This window comes from Tachyglossus aculeatus, chromosome 5 (assembly GCF_015852505.1).
Source record: "Tachyglossus aculeatus isolate mTacAcu1 chromosome 5, mTacAcu1.pri, whole genome shotgun sequence".
In the NCBI taxonomy this organism is placed as follows: domain Eukaryota; kingdom Metazoa; phylum Chordata; class Mammalia; order Monotremata; family Tachyglossidae; genus Tachyglossus; species Tachyglossus aculeatus.
This window is the reverse complement of record NC_052070.1, coordinates 62,949,125-62,969,359: the sequence shown is the minus strand read 5'-3', so window position 1 is coordinate 62,969,359 and position 20,235 is coordinate 62,949,125.

Below are 20,235 nucleotides of genomic sequence, written 5' to 3'. Positions count from 1 at the left end.
ACAGTCCCTGTCCTACATGGGGCTCACAGTCTTTATCCCCATTTTACAAGAGAAGTGAAGTGGCTTGCCCAAGGTCACATAGCAGACAAGTAGTGGAGCCGGGGTTAGAACCCAGGTCCTTCCAACTCCCAGGCCCGGGCTCTCTCCACTACGCCATGCTGCTTCTTATGATGTGGGTATGAGGTGGGTGAGTGGCTCTGTGGTGTGTGTGTGTGTGTGTTGGCGGGGGGGTTGGGGGCCATGTACAACGTGGGTATGAGCGTGTAAAGTGGTTGTGTGTCGTGCTTAGGGGAGGGTATGTGCAATGGGAGAAGCAGTGTGGCTCAGTGGAACGAGCACGGGCTTTGGAGTCAGAGGTCATGGGTTCAAATTCCGGCTCCGCCAATTGTCAGCTGTGTGCCTTTGGCCAAGTCACTTCACTTATCTGTGCCTCAGTTACCTCATCTGTAAAATGGGGATTAAGACTGTGAGCCCCCCATGGGACAACCTGATCACCTTGTAACCTCCCCAGTGCTTAGAACAGTGCTTTCCACATAGTAAGCACTTAATAAAGCGCCTGCCCGTCTCACCTCCACAACATCGCCAAGATCCACCCTTTCCTCTCCATCCAAACCGCTACCCTGCTGGTTCAATCTCTCATCCTATCCCGACTGGATTATTGCATCAGCTTCCTCTCTGATCTCCCATCCTCCTGTCTCTCCCCACTTCAATCTATACTTCACGCTGCTGCCCGGATCATCTTTGTGCAGAAATGCTCTGGGCATGTTACTCCACTCCTCAAAAATCTCCAGTGGCTACCAATCAACCTACGCATCAGGCAAAAACTCCTCACCCTCGGCTTCAAGGCTGTCCATCACCTCGCCCCCTCCTACCTCACCTCCCTTCTCTCCTTCTCCAGCCCAGCCCGCACCCTCCACTCCTCTGCTGCTAACCTCCTCACTGTGCCTCGTTCTCGCCTGTCCCACCATCGACCCCCGGCCCACATCCTCCCCCGGCTTGGAATGCCTTCCCTCCGCACATCCGCCAAGCTAGCTCTCTTCCTCCCTTCAAAGCCCTACTGAGAGCTCACCTCCTCCAGGAGGCCTTCCCAGACTGAGCCCTCTTCTTCCTCTCCCCCTCCCCATCCCCCCTGCCCTACCTCCTTCCCCTCCCCACAGCACCTGTATATATGTATAGATGTTTGTACGTATTTATTACTCTATTCATTTTACTTGTACATATTTATTCTATTTATTTTATTTGGTTAATATGTTTTGTTTGGTTGTCTGTCTCCCCCTTCTAGACTGTGAGCCCGCTGTTGGGTAGGGACCGTCTCTATATGTTGCCAACTTGGACTTCCCAAGCGCTTAGTACAGTACTCTGCACACAGTAAGTGCTCAAGACTGTGAGCCCATTGTTGGGTAGGGACCCTCTCTATATGTTGCCAACTTGTACTTCCCAAGCGCTTAGTACAGTGCTCTGCACACAGTAAGTTCTCAATAAATACGATTGAATGAATGAATGAATAAATACGATTGAATGAATGAATAAATGCCATCATTATTATCATTATTATTATTAATGTGGATGTGAGCAGGTGAGTGATTGTATTGTGTGCTGGGGTGAGTGGCTGCATATTTTATGTGGGGTAAAGGGTGAATGACTATGTATTGTATGTGGGGTGAGTGTGTATTTTGTGCGGGGATGACTGTGTGTGAGAAGGGGGTGAATGGCTTTGTGTTGTGTTTGGGGGAGAGTATGTGCAATGCGGGTGTGTGGGGGTAAGTGGTTGTATGGGGGTGAGTGGGTGTGTGTATGTGTGGGTGTGGGTGTGTACGGGGTGAGTGGCTGTTGAGTGTGTGTGTGTGTGTGTGTGTGTGTGTGTGTGTGTGTGTAGGGGGTGAGTGACTGTGTGTTGGTTTGTGGGTGTGGGGGTGTACAGCTGCCCACCATCTGACAGTGAGATCTCGTCCTCTTGCATGACCGTGACTGAAAAGGCCAGTGCCGGACCACAGTTCCTCCTGCCTCACTTGCAAGAGAAGCTAGCCCCTCACTGACCGAAGGAGGGGTGGTGCCCACAGCCCACTGCCCACAGCCTACAACCCATTGCCCCAGAAATGCTGGCACCAGGCAGCACACAGAAAAGCCCAGCCTCATCACTTGTGCCACTGAGCTGCAGTCCAACCGAGTCCAGCTGATCCTATAGACTGTACCCAGGGCCCCCTCCCTAACCTCCATCGGCTCCAAAGCCTTGGTTCCCTTTCCCTGTTCTCCAGGAGCTGGGGCGGTGGGAAATTGGGCCCTGAAGATAAAAACACTGGAAAGAAAAACACTGGGGGCCAAATCCATAATAATCATTATCCTAATTGTGGTCTTGGTTAAACACTTGTAGTATACCAAGCACTGAACTAAGCACTGGGGTAGATACAAAATATACAAACCAAAATAGCCCCTGTCCCACATGGGGTCACAGTCTGCATAGGAAGGAGAACAGGTATTGAATCCTAATTCTGCAGATGAGGAAACCGAGGCACCAAGAAGTTAGGTGACTTGCCCAAGGTCACACAGCAGGAAAACAGTGGGGCCGGGTTGAGAACACAGGTCCCCTGGTTCCCAGCCTGGGCTCTTTCCACTAGGCCACGCTGCTTCACTTCTGTACCAGATGGGGGAACAGACCAGCTGGAAAGCATATTGTTACGGTTGTATAAAACCAGACGATCACCACTCTAAAGAGTGTGTCCCACATTGAGCCTGTCTCTGTTTTTGCGCTGCCTGTTGGTATCCAGAACTTGGTGAAGTCCCTGCTCAAAGAGAGTAGCTCTTCCCCTCAGAGCTCCCAACGGTCTGGTCTGTCCACTGCAGTGACCTCCCACATTTGTGGAGCATTCTGTATTTAATGTCTATGTAGTGCATTTACACAGCCCCGACTCCCTTACCATCTTTGCCCAAGCCAGTGGGGGAGGAAAAGAAGGAGAATTTGTGGATGGAAGGTAATTAGAGGGCCTGGGCGTCAGAAGGTTCTAACCCCGGCTCTGTCACTTGTCTGCTGTGTGACCTTGGGAAAGTCACTTAACTTCTCTGTGCCTCAATGACCTCATCTGTAAAATGGGGGATTGAGACTGTGAGCTCCACATGGGACACAGACTGTGTCCAATCTGATTTGATTGTTTCCACCCCAGCACTTAGTAAAGACCCTGGCACATAATGAGCACTTAACAAATAACACAATTATTATTAGTACCCCAGATGAGATCCAGGAAGGGGAAATGATTGTAGTCTTTTAGACTGTAAATTCATTGTGGGCAGTGAATGTGTATACCAACTCTGTTTTAGGTGAGAAGCAGTGTGGTCCAGTGGATAGAGCACATGGGTTCTAATGCCAGTTCCTCCACTTGTCTGCTGTGTGACCTTGGGCAAGTCACTTCACTTCTCCATTCAGTCAATCATATTTATTGAGTGCTTACTGTGTGCAGAGCATTGTTCTAAATACCTGGGAAAGTACAATACAGCAAGAGACAATCCCTGCCCACAATGACCTCACGGGCTCTATGCCTCAGTTACCTCATCTATAAAATGGGGATTAAGACTGCGTCCAACCCGATTTACTTGTCTCTACCCCAGTGCTTAGTACAGTGCCAGGCACATAATAAGTGCTTAACAAAAACCAGTATTATTATTGTTATGTTGTTGTTGTTGTTGTTGTTGTACTCTCCCAAGTGCTTAGTACAGTGCTCTGCAAACAGTAAGCCCTCAATAAATACCGTTGATTGGCTGACTGAAATGACGGCCTTAGATTGTAAGCCTCCAGAGGGACAGGGACCATGTCTAATTATCGAACGTGTATTCTTTCCCAATGCTTAATACAGAGCTCTGCCCACAGTAGGAGCTTAATAAATGAGATAATTACCTTAGGTCCTCACTGAGATTCAAAGTGGTAACTAGAGCCAGTGTCCTGGGCAAGGTGGGCATAGGGGTATCAGTGCCACAGGCATTAGGGGATGGAGTTGTTGATGCTGAGGGCAGTGGTGGTTGACAGGGCTATTGATGCCACAGACATTGTGAGTCTGTGGACATTGTAGAAATGAGGAACTGGAGGTGTTGGTGCCATAGCCATTGACGGGTTGGAGGCATCAGTGTCTCATTTCCTTCTGCTCTCTGAACATCTCCTCCAGGAGGCCTTCCCAGACTGAGCCCCCTTTTTTCCTCTCCTCCTCCCCATCCCCCCCGCCCTACCTCCTTCCCCTCCCCACTACATCTGTATACATGTTTGTACAGATTTTTTACTCTATTTATTCTACTTGTACATATTTACTGTTCTATTTAATTTGTTAATGATGTGCTTCTAGCTTTATTTCTATTTATTCTGATGACCTGACACCTGTCCATATGTTTTGTTTTATTGTCTGTCTCACCCTTCTAGACTGTGAGTCCGTTGATGGTTAGGGACCATCTCTATATGTTGCCAACTTGTACTTCCCAAGTGTTTAGTACAGTGCTCTGTACACAGTAAGCGCTCAATAAATATGATTGATTGAATGAATGAATGAATCTCTACTTAGATGTCCTACTGACACCTCAAATTTAACATGTCCAAAACAGAACTTCTCGTCTTCCCATCCAAATCCTATCTTCTCCATGCCTTTCCCATCACCATAGACAGTATACACTACCGTTCTCCTTATTTCCCAAGCCCGTAACCTTGGCACTATCTTTGACTCCTGCCTCCCTTCTCTCCCCATTCCAGTCTGTATTTCACTCTTCTAACCGGGTTGTTTTTCTAAAAAAAAATTCAGTCCACATTTCCCCACTCCTCAAGAACCTCCAGTGGCTGCCCATCCATCTCCTTATCAAACAGAAACTCCTTACCATCAGCTTTAAGGCACTCGATCAGCTTGCCCCCAGGTACCTTACTTTTGCTGATTTCCTACTACTTACCCTCCTGCTTGCTTCACTCCTCCAGTGTCAATCTATATTTCGATTCCGTCTATCTCACCACGGACCCTTTGCCCACATCCTCCCTCTGGCCTGGAGCTCCCTCCTCCCTCATATATGACAGACTCCCCACCTTCAAAGCCTTATTAAAATCACATCTATTCTATGAGGTTTTTCCCGACTGGGCCTTCAATTCACCTACTTCCTCTTCCTTCTGTATCACCTGTGTATGTGAATCTGCATCCTTTAAGCACTTATTCACCTCATGCTCAGCCCCATAGCAGCTAGGTATATATCAAGCACTTAGTACAGTGCTCTGCACACAGTAAGCGTTCAATAAATATAATTGAATGAATGAATACAAAATTCATCTCCCCCTCTCGACTGTAAGCTCCTGGTAGGCCAGGAATGTGTCTACCAATGCCCTTGTATTATCATTCATTCATTCAATCATATTTACTGAGCACTTACTGTGTGCAGAGCACTGTACTAAGTGCTTGGGAAGTCCAAGTTGGCAACATATAGAGATGGTCCCTACCCAACAATGGGCTCACAGTCTAGAAGGGAGGAATGAATGACATGTCAGTGCCACAGATGCTGTAGAGGTGGAGTTATCCATGCTGCAGGCATTGTGGGGATGAAGTTGTCAGTGCCATAGGCATTATGGGAGTGGAGGTGTCAGTGCCGTAGGCAGTGTGGGGGTGGAGGTGTCAGTGCCGTAGGCAGTGTAGGGGTGGAGGTGTCAGTGACATGGGAAATGTGGGCATGGAGGTGTCAGTAATGCTCTGAGAAGCAGCTTGGCTCAGTGGAAAGAGCACGGGCTTTGGAGTCAGAGGTCATGGGTTCAAATCCCAACTCCGCCAATTGTCAGCTGTGTGACTTTGGGCAAGTCACTTAAATTCTCTGTGCCTCAGTTACCTCATCTGTAAAATGGAGATTAATACTGTGAGCCCCACGTGGGACAACCTGATGACCTTGTAACCTCCCCAGTGCTTAGAACAGTGCTTTGCACATAGTAAGCACTTAATAAATGCCATTGTTATTATTATCTCTCCCTCCCTTCAAAGCCCTACTGAGAGCTCACCTCCTCCAGGAGGCCTTCCCAGACTGAGCCCCCTCCTTCCTCTCCCTCTCCCCATTCCCCCTGCCATACCTCCTTCCCCTCCCCACAGCACCTGTATATATGTTTGTACAGATTTATTACTCTATTTATTTTACTTGTACATATTTACTATTCTATTTATTTTATTTTGTTAATATGTTTTGTTTTGTTGTCTGTCTCCCCCTTCTAGACTGTGAGCCCGTTGATAGGTAGGGACCATCCCTATATGTTGCCAACTTGTACTTCCCAAGAGCTTAGCACAGTGCTCTGTACACAGTAAGTGCTCAATAAATAAAATAAAAAAATAAAATAAATGATGGCATTTTATTTAGCGCTTACTATGTGCAAAGCACTGTTCTAAGCGCTGGGAGGTTACAAGGTGATCAGGTTGCCCCACGGGGGGCTCACAGTCTTCATCCCCATTTTACAGATGAGGTAACTGAGGCACAGAAAAGTTAAATGACTTGCCTAAAGTCACACAGCTGACAACTGGTGAAACTGAGATTTGAATCCCTGTCCTCTGACTCCAAAGCCCGTGCTCTTTCCACTGAGCCACGCTGCTTCATACGATTATAAATACGATTGAATGAATGAATGAATGCTATAGACATTGTTGGTGTGAAATTGTCGGTGACACAGGAATTGTGGGGATGGAGATGTTAGTGCCGTAAGTGTTGTGGGTGTGGCGGTGCCACAAGAAATATGAATATGAGGTATTAGTGCCATAGGCATTATGGGCATGAAAGTGTTAGTGCTATAGGCATTTTGGGTAGGTATCTGTGCCATAGGCATCGTGGGTGAGGAGATAGCTGTGCCACAGAAAATGTGGACATGGAGGCGTTGGTGCTGTGGACAGAGTGGGCATGGAGGTGTTAGTAGCTAAGATGTGCTTAGAAAGTGGCATTTGGAGGACCACTCCAGCTTCCCTCCTAACCTCAGTGCTCCTTGGAGCCATGGTCACCTCCAGGATCCTGGCAGCAGCCTGGAGTCCCCCTCCCCTGGACTAAAGGTGGAAGGGGCCAGGACTGAAACACTTTCCTGCAGAATTCAGTGGATGAAACAGGCCTCATTAGGACTGAGCAGGGGGTGTCTTTCATCCCTTTCTCTCTCTCTCTCTCTCTTCCTTTCATTCTCTCTCTCTCTCCATCTATCTATCCATCTCCCCCCTCCTGAGCCCAGTCTGGCCTCTCCCCTCTTTTTACTTCACCACATTTTCTGGGTCAACTGCAATTAAAACAGCTTCAATTGTTAGTTCCTGCTCTCTGTCTGATTCTCTTTTCTCCACCTCTGGGTCTGTCTCTGCCTCGCTATGTCTCTGCTTCTGTCATTGTCTCTGTTTCTGCTTCTGTCCTTGCCTACCTCTGTTTCTCTGCCATATTCCCATCTCCCTCTGTCTCTGTGGGTTGGCTGCTGTCTGCCCCTCTGTCTCTGATGGTTTCACCTGGAAGGAGGAAGAAGGGGGAGCTTTTCCCCATTCTCTTCAGGGCCCCTCCACAGACGAACGGGGTGGGCAGTTCTGGGCCGTGGGGTTTTACTGAGCTGCTTCACTGCAGAGACTCCCTGCCACAGCAGCCTCCCACCCCCAGCCCTACAGCTCTCTCATGAACATACTTTTAATCTCATTGACCCCTCGTTACACTGCAGCCCATAAATCCAGATTGGGAGATCTTATGTCCTGTCATAAATTGGACTGGCAGACTTCCGATCCACAGAATGAAACTGTCTCCTGCAGGGGGGATTTTTTTATTGGACCCTGCAGCACCGGCAGCGGGGGCTGAGGCCTCGCCGCTCTCTTGAAGGAGCCCTCGGACAGGGAGATCCTGGCTGGGAGGCCTCCATGCCCACTGTGGGGTTGACCCATGCCCACTCTGGGCAGGGCAGGCGGCAGGGCGACAGCCTTGGGCCTACCTGCCCAAATTTCTCTGGGTATGCATAGCCCCCTTTGGAATAACCTGATCACCTTGTAACCTCCCTAGCGCTTAGAACAGTGCTTTGCACATAGTAAGCGCTTGATACATGCCATTATTATTATTATTATTATAGGAATCCATGTCCACATAGCACTGCTGCAGCCTTTTCTTTGCTTTTTTATTTTTTAGTGCTATTGTTAAGTGGTTACTATGTGCCAGGTACTGTACTAAGCCCTGGGGTAGACCCACTCTAATCAGGTTGATCGCAGTCTTTGTCCCACATGGGGCTCACAGCCTTAATTCTCATTTTACAGATGAAGTAACTGAGGCACAGAGCAGTTAAGTGACTTGCCCAAGGTCAGCCAGCAGGAAAGGCCATGCTACTTCTCAAAGTCTTGCAAAAAAGGGGAAGCAGCATGGTGTAGTGGCTAGAGCGCAGGCCTGGGAATCAGAAGATCATGGGTTCTAATCCTGGCTCTGCCACTTGTCTGCTTGGGACCTTGGGCAAGTCACTTCACTTCTCCAGGCCTCAATTACCTCATCTGTAAAATGAGGATCAAGACTGTGAGTCCCACATGGGACAGGGACTGTGTCTAACTCAAATTGCTTGTATCCACCCCAGAGCTTAGTACAGTGCCTGGCATATAGTAAGCACTTAACAAATAACATAATTATTATTTAAATTTGTAGGCCTGTGAGATGCTCTTTGGCCTGCCTACACACCCTGGGTTACATGGAGCTGTTTCTGCAGCAGGACTGGACCGGGAACAGGAGATAATAATAATAATAATAATAATAATAATAATGATAATGGCATTTATTAAGTGCTTACTATGTGCAAAGCACTGTTCTAAGCACTGGGGAGGTTACAAGGTGGTCAGGTTGTCCCACAGGGGGCTCACAATCTTAATCCCCTTTTACAGATGAGGGAACTGAGGCCCAGAGAAGTTAAGTGACTTGCCCAAAGTCACACAGCTGACAATTGGAGGAGCAGGGATTTGAACCCATGACCTCTGACTCCAAAGCCCGGGCTCTTTCCACTGAGCCACGCTGCTTCCCAACATGAAACAGGAATGAAACAGGAGATGAAACAGGAATGGGAAATGGAGCAGGAGAAGGAGCTAGAACTGAAGCAGAAACTGAGGCTGGAGTGGGAGATAGAGCTGGAAAAGGAGCAGGAGCTGCAGCAGGAACTGTAGCTAGAGTGGGCAAGGGAACGGCAACAGGTACGGGAGTTGGAGTAGGAGCTAGAGCAGGAATGAGGGACAAAGCTGGAGAAGGAGCAGGAGAGAGTTTGAGAAGGAGCAGGAACTGAAGTGGGAACTACAGATGGAGTAGGAGAGGAAACTCGAATGGGAGATAGAGTTGGAGAAGGAGCAATGTGATCTAATGGAACCAATACAGGCTGGGGAGTCAGAGGACCTGGATTCTAATCCCAGTTCCACTACTTGCCTGTTGTGTGATCTTGGGAAGTCATTTCAATTCTCTGTGCCTCTGTTTCCTCATCTGTAAAATGGGGATTCAGGTAGTCAGTCACTCATATTTACTGATCACTTATGGTGTACAGAGCACTGTACTAAGCACATGGGAGAGTACAATAATATAACAGACACATTTCCTGTCCATAAATACCTGTTCTCCCCACTTAGACCTTGAGTCCCACGTGGGACAGGGACTGTGTAGGCCTGATTATATAATATCTACCCTAGCACTTAGTACAGTGCTTGGCCCTGAGTAAGTGACAAATATCACAATTATTAAGGAATTGGAACTAAAACAGAAGCTGGATATGGAGCTACAGTTGGAGCTAGGCAGGAGCTAGAGCAGGGGCTGGAGAAGAAAAAGGAGCAGGAGTTGCAGAAGGAGCTAGAGTTAGAGCATGAACTAGAATCGGAACGGTTAAAGGTGCGCAGGGCGGTGGTTGGGGGGCTGCTGGAGGCAGTTCAGGGTAAGGAAAAGAGAAAGAGCAGTTTCCATTTTTGTTAGCATCACTGACCACAGCCCAATTCATAACACATCTGCTCTGGTCTTGTGGTCAGCAAGAAGAGTCTGGGAGCCAGGACTCTCAGCTTCACACCAGGGCTGAAACCCAGGCAGGCAGACAGACAGACAGATAAACAGGAAGAAAGACAGGCAGACAGACACACAGGTAGGCAGGTAGACAGATATACAGGCAGATAGGCAGGCAGGCAGATGGACACAAAGGCAGACAGGCAGAAAGACACACAGGCAGGCAGGCAGACAGAGAAATAGGCAGTTGGGTTATGAGCAGGGAACATATCTGCTAATTCTGCTGTATTCTACTCCCCCAAGCATTTAGTACAGTAATTTGTGCATAGTAAATGCTCAGTAAATACAATTGATTGATGCAGGCAGAAAGACAGACACACAGGCAGGCAGACAGGCAGGCCAGCAGACAGAGTCGTGGGGACCAGAATTGTCAGTCCCACCCAGGGGTTGAATCGGGCCCAGGTTTGGTATTCAGTGAACCAGAGATAAAAACCTTTTTGATCCCTTTCTCCTGGGCTACAGGCTGAAACAGGCAATATTAACATGGTGATTTCCACAGCAGGACCAACAGAGAACAAACTACATTACTGTTTAGAAACAGTCATAGCATGGGGAGCAACGGCAGTAGCAGAAGTAGTAATGGTATTTATGGAGGACTGACTTTGTGCAGTGCACTCTACTATACACTTGGGAAAATATAGCAGGACCACAAAGAGCATACATTCTAATTTATTTCAGTGTATTTCTTCCCCTACTATACTGTAAGCTCTTTGAGGGCAGAGGTCACATCTATTAGCTCTTTTGTATTGTACTCATTTAGTTCAGTGCTCTGCACAGAGTAGGGGCTGAATAAGTACCATTGATTGATTGATTTGATATGAAAACTAAATGACAGTGAGGAGACAAGAATGACACCAAGATTATGATCTTCTGGGAAAGGGAAGGGGGTGGCATTGTCAATGGAGATGGGAAAGTTGGGAAGAGGAGAAAATTCAGAGGGAAGATGGAAAAGCAGCATGGCTAGTGGAAAGAGCGCAGGCCTGGGAGTCAAAGGACCTGGGTTGTAATACTGACTCCGCCACTTGTCTGCTTTGGCACTTTGGCAAGTCATTTAACTTCTCTGTGCCTCAGTTACCTCATCTGCAAAATAGGGATGAAGACTGTGAGCCCTATATGGGACAGGGGTTGTATCCAGAGGGTAGATTATTTTGAATCTACCCCGGTGCTTAGTACAATACCTGGCACATAGTAAGTACTTAATAAATACCATTAAAAAAAGATGGTAGGTTCAGTTTGTACATTCTGAGTTTAAGGTGCTGGTGAGCCATCCAAGTATAGATGCCCTGGAGGCAGGAGGAGATGTGGGATTGGATAGTGGAGGAGAGGTCAGAGCTAGAGAAATAGACTTGGGAGCCTCCTTCAAAAAGATGGTAGCTAAATCCATGTGAGAGGATGAGTTTTCCAAGAGCAAGAGGAATAGGATACCCAGGATAGAGCTGGCTGGGCACCCACAGTTAGGGAATGGCAGGCAGGAGAGGAGCCAGCAAACAAAACAGAGAGGCAGGAGGAGAACGAGGAGAATACCGAGTTGGCAAAACCAAGATCTTTTAGCACTCTAAGGAGAAAGGGGTAGTCCACAATATCCAGAGTAGAGCTCAATGGACTTGGCTAGGAGGAGGTCATTGGTGACTTCAGAGAGTTAGGTCTTGATGGAGTGAGCAAGATAAAAGCCTGACTGTAGTGGGTCAAGAAGGGACCTGGGAATGGGAGAGGAAGTGAAGCCAGCAAATGCATACAAGCCTTTCAAGGAGTTTGGATAGGAATTGGAGGAGAAAGATTCAGCAAATGCTGGAAGGGGTTGTGGGATTGAGAGGTTTCTTTCCATTTGGGCAAAGATCATGTCTTCCCTTATTGTACTTTTAGTCAGAAGGACCTGGGTTTCCCAGCTCTGCCACTTGTCTGCTACATGACCTTGGGTAAGTCATTTACCTTCTCTGTGCCTGAGTTGCTTCAACTGTAAAATGGGGTTTAAGATTGTGAGCCCCTTATGGGATGTGGACTGTGTCCAACCTGATTAACTTGTATCAATCCCAGGGCTTAGTACAATGCCTGGTGCATAGTAAGTGTTTAACAAATACAATAAAAAATACTCTGTACCAGAGTAGGTACTCAGTAAATGCCATTAACTGGCTGATTGGTTGTGGGAGAGACTTGAAGGTTTTTGAAGGCAGAGGAGAAAGAGCTATCTGAGAGAGAGGTTGAAAATAGCAGTAGGGGAGGGAAGGAGAATAAGAGCGAAAGTTTTTAAAATGAGAAGAGGGGATGGGGGTCCAAGGCACAGATAGAGGAAGTTGAGTTGGAGAACAGGTGGGAGACAGCCTCACATCCTCTTGGGAGGCAGAAGGAAAGAAGAAGCAGTATGAGGAGGAGGAGAGGAGCAGAGAGAAAGTAATGGGAAGACCTTGGGAAATTAATGCCTGAAGGTTTTTATTTTCCTAACAAAATAGTTGGCGAGGTCATTTATTGTTATGTTGTACTCTCCCAAGCGCTTAGTACAGTGCTCGGCACACAGTAAGCATTCAAGAAATACAATTGAATGAACGAATGAATTAGGGCTTAGGGAGGGAGGTGGCATGGGCACTGGGGGCTTCAAGCATGAGGTAAAGGTTTGAAATCGTTGTTGGGGGTGGTGGGTGATGGAGGTAGTGAGTGAGGAGTGGGAAAATTGCCGAGCAGAAGACAGAGTTGAATTATCTCAGGAGAGAACGCATTTGAAGTAGCAGAAGCCGACTGGGTGCCTGTGTTTTCTCCAACTGTGTGAGTGGAGTGGAGGAGGAGAATCCTGGGGGTGCCCCAAGGCTGGAGATAAGTGGCACTGGAGGAGAAAGGGAGTTGAATTGGGTGGAACAGGCAGAGTTGAGGGGGTGGGCCTTAGCGCCAAGGGAAGGGGGAAGGGGAGGGAGTCTAGAAGGGGTGTGATAGCCCGGGACTGGTAATAGGGGTCCAGAGACCAGCAGTCCTGCCAGAGGTGAGGCAGAGTTCAAGAGTTGGGGGATTGGGGAGCAGTGAGGTGGGAGGTCAGGAATCAGTGGTCGGATTACAGTAGGTTGGAGTTGGTGTGGTTAGAGCTGGAGTGTGGACTAGAGATGATAAGATCCAGGGTGGGCAGAAAGGGGAACAAGTTATATTGTACTCTCCCAAGCGCTTAGTACAGTGCTTTGCACACAGTAAGCGCTCAGTGAATATGATTGAGAAGCAGCATGGCTCAGTGGAAAGATCCCGGGCTTGGGAGTCAGAGATCATGGGTTAAAATCCCCGCTCCTCCACATGTCTGCTGTGTGACCTTAGGCAAGTCACTTAACTTCTCTGAGCTTCAGTTACCTCATCTGTAAAATGGGGATTAAGACTGTGAGCCCCACGTGGGACAACCTGATCACCTTGTATCCCCCCCAGCACTTAGAACAGTGCTTCGCACATAGTAAGCGCTTTACAAATGCCATCATTATTATTATTATGATGATGATTGAATGAATGTGTGTCCATGGCTATGTTCGCCAAGGGCAGAAGCAAGATCCAGAAGGGCAATTTAAGAAACTGAATTTTCGCCACAGTCACACTCAAGAATGAAATTCACCATCAGCAATATCACCTTGGAATACTAAGGGAGGTACACATACACACCACACACACACATTTTCATTAACACTGAAACCCAGAGTCAGAGGAAGTGAATTTAGGAGGGGCACAATGAGGCAGGAGAGGCCCATTATTCACTGTGGGGCTAAGGCTGTAAAGGTTGCCATGGATCCAAGTTGAGGACCCAGCCCAACATCCAGGTTCCACGGGGGCCCAGTCAAATGGGAAGAAGCAGTCCAAATGAGCCAGTCAGCCAGTCGAGGATTGGACTGTCACTGCTCTCACTCCCAGCCCGGCGGATTCACCATCCGCAGTCAGTCCTGTGGAGTTGTCCAAGGGGCTGCCCTGCCCTGTATCTTCTTGAAATATGCCCCGGCTTCCCCAGTCTGCATTTCTGGGGCTCAGGGCTGGCTTGGCTTTGCTAATCTCTTCAGCACGCTCACTCTGAAGTCTCCGTGGGCCCGCAACACAAAGCTGGGTTAGCTCTCATATTAATACCTCCCAGCCGCCTTTCATCAATGCGGTTTCCATTTAATTGAGAAGGCAGGTGGTGCACTCTGCATATTGATGCACAACCAGCCTTCTGAGCCCCTAAATGGTGGTGGCAGTGGGGACGGTTGGGGGAAGAGAAAGCAAAATGGGGAGGAGAGAGGGGTGAAGGGAGGAGCCGCAAGAGAGAGGGGGAAAGACTCCTGCCCCGGAGACCAGGTTGCACTTTCCCCAAGCCGTCTCTGCCTGTCATTGCTCTTGGGATGTTTCACTGGAGACAAAATTGTGTCTTGGTGTTTTGCCAATGCATTTTTCTCCTTACGGTAACTCCCGAAATCCTTTTTCCAACCAGTGGATCTTGGATGGGATGCTCTCTGGAGCTCGGGGGGCTAGTTTTCTCGGTAAGAACCTGATCTTGAGTTCTAATAAGGAATAGACTGAAAGCACTACTGCCCTGACTGGCTAGGCCAGGGTGCTTGGAGAAGCCATGTGCTGGCTGCCATCCTGGACGCTCATTCATTAAATCACATTTATTGAGCGGTTACTGTGTGCAGAACACTGCAGAGCACTGTACTCTGCAATGTGCAGAGACACCCACCCTTGTGGTCAGGGAGGGAGCATCCAGCAACCTTAACCCTCATTCAATCTTTCAATAATATTTATAAGCATCTTCTGTAGGCAATGCACTGTACTAAACATTGGGAAAAAATACATGGATAAAAATCGGACACACTCCTTGGCTCCTAAGGGGATCACGTCAAGACTAAGGAGGGGAGAGGGGGTAGGCGACAGATTCATGAGGAAAATAAAACAATAAAAACATGAAAACATCATAAAAGATAAGGACAGCAATGAATACAACTCTCCCTTCTCCACCCTTTACTCTCCCTCACTGATAAACAACATTAAAAATCCATGACTCTCCCCACTCATTCCTGACTCTCCCTGCTCCATTCCTGACTCTTCCTCAGTGACCCAGCAGGGACCATCCAACACTCCTAAGTCTCCCCTCTCCAGCCCTTACTCTCCCCCAGTAACCCAGAATGGGTCTAAAGAGAACATGAGAGGTGTCTGGGTCTCCCTATAGCTCAGCTCCTGGAAAGAGCCAGGGGAGGAAACCATGCCCTGTCCTTTCCCTGGCCTCGTACCTTTCCATTCTCCCTCAGTTCTGCCTCCCTCAAGCTGGGCCAGTCCAGAGTCCAGCAGCTCAGGTGGCCCACACTGGGGTCAGGAGAACCTAAGAAATTCTAGCGGACAGGCAGCTTGGGAATTTGTCAGCCACCCCCAAGGCTCACACAGGGTGACTCATTTTACACAGTCCCATTTTTTCTTTACTAGTATTTGTTAAGTGGTTACCATGTGCCAGGCACTGTACTAAGTGCTGGGATAGATACAAATTAATCAGGTTGGACACAGTCCATGTCCCACATGGGGCTCACAGTCAAAAAATAGTAATAATAATTGTGGTATTTGTTAAGCATTTACTATGTGCCAGGCACTGTACTAAGCACTGGGGTAGATACAAGTTAATCAGGTTGGACACAGTCCATGTCCCACATGGGCTCACAGTCAAAAAATAATAATAATAATTGTGGTATTAAGGATTTACTATGTGCCAGGCACTGTACTAAGCACTGGGGTAGATACAAAGTAATTGGGTTGGACACAGTCCCTGTCCCACATGGGGCTCACAGTCTCAATCCCCATTGAACAGATGAGGTAACTGAGGTACAGAGAATTGATTCATTCATTCATTCAATCGTATTTATGGAGTGCATACTGTGTGCAGAGCACTGTACTAAGCACTTGGAAAGTACAATTCGGCATCAGATAGAGACAATCCTTACCCAACAATGGGCTCACAGTCTAGAAGGGCTTAGTACAGTGCTCTGCACACAGTAAGTGCTCAGTAAATACGATTGATTGATAGAAGGGGGAGACAGACAACAAAACAAAACAAGTAGACAGGCATCAATAGCATTAGAGAAGCATAAAGAAGTGAAATGATTTGCCCAAGGTCACCCAGCAGACAAGTGGAAGAGCCGGGATTAGAACCTTCTGGCTTCCAGGCCCTTACTCTATCCACTAGACCACGCTGTGGTACTTTGTTGGCCACCCCCACAGCACACACAGGGTGACTCATTTTACAGAGTCCCCATTTAAAACAATGACATTTTAAGTGGGGCCAGTGTGGTGGGCCATCCTGGGCCAGGGGGCTGAGGGGCCACTGACTCTGCGAGGGTTCAGATCTCCTTCTGCTGTGGGGCTGCTGCCTTGGCTGCTTGAAGAAGGTAGCAAGAAGGGCAAGGGAGAAGCAGCATGGTCAGGAAAAGCAGCATGGTGTTGTGGCTAGAGCCCGGCCCTGCGAGTCAGAAGGTCATGGGTTCTAATCCCAGCTCTACCACTTGCCTGCTGAGTAACCTTGGGCAAGTCACTTCACTTCTCTGTACCTCAGTTACCTCATCTGTAAAATGGGGATTAAGACTGAGAGCCCCAGGTAGGACAGCCCCAAATCCAATCCAATTTGCTTGTATCCACCCCAGCACTTAGAACAGTGCTCGGCACATAGTAAGCATTTAACAAATGCCATCATTATTATTGTTATTTATTATAATTTATCCCAGTATGGACAGACTCCAACAGTTCATCAGGGGCCCTGCCACACACATGTGCCTGCCTCTCACAAACACACACATACATACACGGAGGGGTAGGTCCTCCCAAATGTGCTCACTAGGACCAGGAGCAGAGTGATGAATGACCACACCAACCTTCACAGGCAACAGGACTCTCGACTTGCTCCCCCACCTCCTCCCCCTCGCTCTTGCTGCTCCCCCAGCCTGGAACTCTCTGCCCCAGATTAATTCATTCATTCATTCAATCACATTTATTGAGCTCTTACTGTGTACAGAGCACTGTGCTAAGCGCTTGGAAAGTACAATTCGGCAACAGAGACAGTCGCTACCCAACAATGGGCTCATAGGCTAGAATGGGGAGACAGACAACAAAACAAAACAAGTAGACGTGTGTCAATATCATCAAAATAGATAAATAGAATTATAGATATATACACATCATTAATAAAATAGAGTAATAAATATGTACAAATATAGAGCAGAGGAAGGGAGTGGGGGGAGTGGGATCTCCTTAAACCATAGCTCTCCCCTCTTCAAAGTCCTTCTTAAATCCTTGCCTCCTCCAGGAAGCCCTCAGGATGAATGTAAAACACTTCAGTAACGTCAACTCAACCCCAGCCTTAGGGGCAGGGACTTTCAGCTGGTTATAGGACTGCCACCAACTAAACACTCCAAGGGCATGTTGGAAGCTTCCTTTGTGGCACCTCTGTGGCGAGAGCCACATTACTAGTTAGATTTGCAGTTGGGCAGCTGGCACCACCCCCTCTGTTGCCCCATCACCACTTAATCAATCATATTTCCTGAGCTTTTACTGTGTGCAGAACACTGTACTAAGCACTTGAGAGAGTTCAACACAACAATATGACACATTCCCTGCCCATAACAAGCTTACAGACTAGAGGGAGAGACAGATATTAACATAAATAAATAAGTTACAGATGTGTACATAATAATAGTGACGGCATTTATTAAGCGATTACTATGTGCAAAGCATTGTTTTAAGCACTGGGGAGGTTACAAGGTGATCAGGCTGTCTCATGGGGGGCTCACAGTCTTCATCCCCATTTTACAGATGAGGTAACTGAGGCACAGAGAAGTTAAGTGACTGGCCCAAGGTCACACAGCGGACAAGTGGCAGAGCTGGGATTTGAACCTATGACCTCTGACGCCCAAGCCCGGGCTCTTTCCACTGAGCCACGCTGCTTCTCAAGTGCTGTGGGGCTGAGCGATGGGTGAAAGGAGGGAGCAAATCCAAGTGTAGCTTTTCTTGGACTGTGTGTGCATGCACAAACACACATGCACACACACACTGCCAGACAAACAAGTCTGACTTGCTCAGAGGCCCAGGGAGACTGGTAAACCCATAAAATGTCAACACCCCCAGCCTTTGTCTTCTGACCTCACACAGTGATCAAGCAGCTGGTGGCCCTAGGCCACCAATCTCTAGACCCCCTCCACATTCATTCATTCATTCAATCATATTTATTGAGCGCTTACTGTGTCCAGAGCACTGTACTAAGCGCTTAGGAAGTACAAGTTGGCAACATATAGAGACGGTCTCTACCCAACAGCGGGCTCACAGTCTAGAAGGATATCCCAGGCCATCCCTTCCTAACCTCCTCTTTGTTGTTGTACCAATTCACATCCTCAATCAATCAACCAACCTATCAATCAATCAACCTATCAATTGATGGTATTTATTGAGTGCATAATTCAATCGTATGTATTGAACGCTTACTGTGTGCAGAGCACTGTATTAATTGCTTGGAAGAATACAGCGGAGATGGTAGACACATTTCCTGCCCCAACAAAGAGCTTACAGTTCAAAGGGGGAGAAAGACATTAAAATAAATTACAGATAGACAATTTCTCTCCCCATCCTCAGACTTTTTGAAGGCACATCTCCTCCAAGAGGCCTTTCCTGATTAAGCTCTCATTTTGTCTTTTCCCACTCCCTCTGTGTCACCCTGATTTGCTCCCTTTGTTCACCATCCCAGCACCACAACACTTACGTACATATCCATAATTTACTTATATTAATGTCTGTCTCCCCCTCCAGACTGTAAGCTTGTTTAAGGCAGGGAATGTGTCTGTTATATTGCTGTGTTGTACTCAAGTGCTTAGTACAGTGCCCTGCACACAGTAAGCACTCAACAAATTTGATTGATTCATACAAAAGTGCTGTGGATCTGCGGGTGAGGTAAATATCAAGTGCCTTAAGGATACAGATCCAAGTACATAGGCAACACAGAAGAGAGGTGGAATAGGGGAAATGAGAGCTTAGTTAGAGAAGGCCTCTGGAGGAGATGTGATTTTAGTAAGGCTTTAAAGGTAGGAAGATCTGTGGTCTGTCTTACCTGAAGGAGGAGGGAGTTCCAGGTCAAAGGGAAGAGGTGGCCAAGGGGTCAGCAGTGAGATAATGAGATTGAGGTACAATGAATAGATTGGCTTTATAGGAGCAAAGTGTGTGGGCTGGGTTAAAGTGGGAAATCATCAAGGAAAGGTAGGAGGAGGAGAGCTGATTGAGGGTTTTAAAACCATTGATAAGAAATTTCTCTTTGATGCGGAGGTGGATGGGCAACCACTGGAGGTTCTTGAGGAGTGGAGAGATGTGGACTGAACAGTTGTTTTTAGAAAAATGATCCGGGCAGGAGAGTGAAGTAAAGACCAGAGCGGGGAAGAAATGGCAGCAGGGAGGTCAGTGAAGAGGCTGACTCAGTAAGCAAGGTGGGATATGGTAAGTGCTTGGATCAGCGTGGTAGCAATTTGGATGGAGAGGAAATCAGATGTTAAGTGTTATTGTTATTGCCCTCAACAGCACCCTCACTGCCGAATCCAACTCCTTCATACCGTCTCTGTCAGTCTTGTACCACCAACCCCCAGCCCTGGGTCACCGCTGCAGTTCACTTCCTCCACTACTGCGCCTGGGCCATGGAGCACTGCTGGTGGAAATCCAGGTACTCGGCTGCCTTCAGCTGCTTCAGATCATCTTTATTTGCTATGACTCTACCCTCTTTCGCTCAGCATCCACTCCCATCGGCCCCACAAATTATTCCAGATTTTAACTCCATTCTGAAGCTCCCCACCCCCCACCTCTCCTTTGTCTTGCCCCTGATGACCTTGCTTGATGATTTTGCTGACAAGATCAATACCAAAGTCTCTCCCCCACCTCCCCAATTCCCTTCCACCCCATGCCACAATTTCATTCTTCTCAAGAGATCTCCCGCCAGCTCAAAATCTACCCCTCTGTCTGTACCTCTGATCCCATCTCCTCTGATCTTCTAAAACCACTTTCACCACCCTTCATCCCTTTCTGACTGGGGTCTTCAAGTACACATCTCTCTGAGGGCTCCTTTCCCTCTACCTTCAAATGTGCACACATCTCCCCTTTCCTAAAAAAAAAAAAAGAAAAAGAAAAAATCTTTGTCTCCTACTGCTCTCCCTACCAGCTACCAGCAGTGCTTCATCCCCCTGCTCTCATTTCAGTCCCAACTCCTCAAATGGGTGGTGTACACCCACTGACTCCACTTCTCTTCTATTC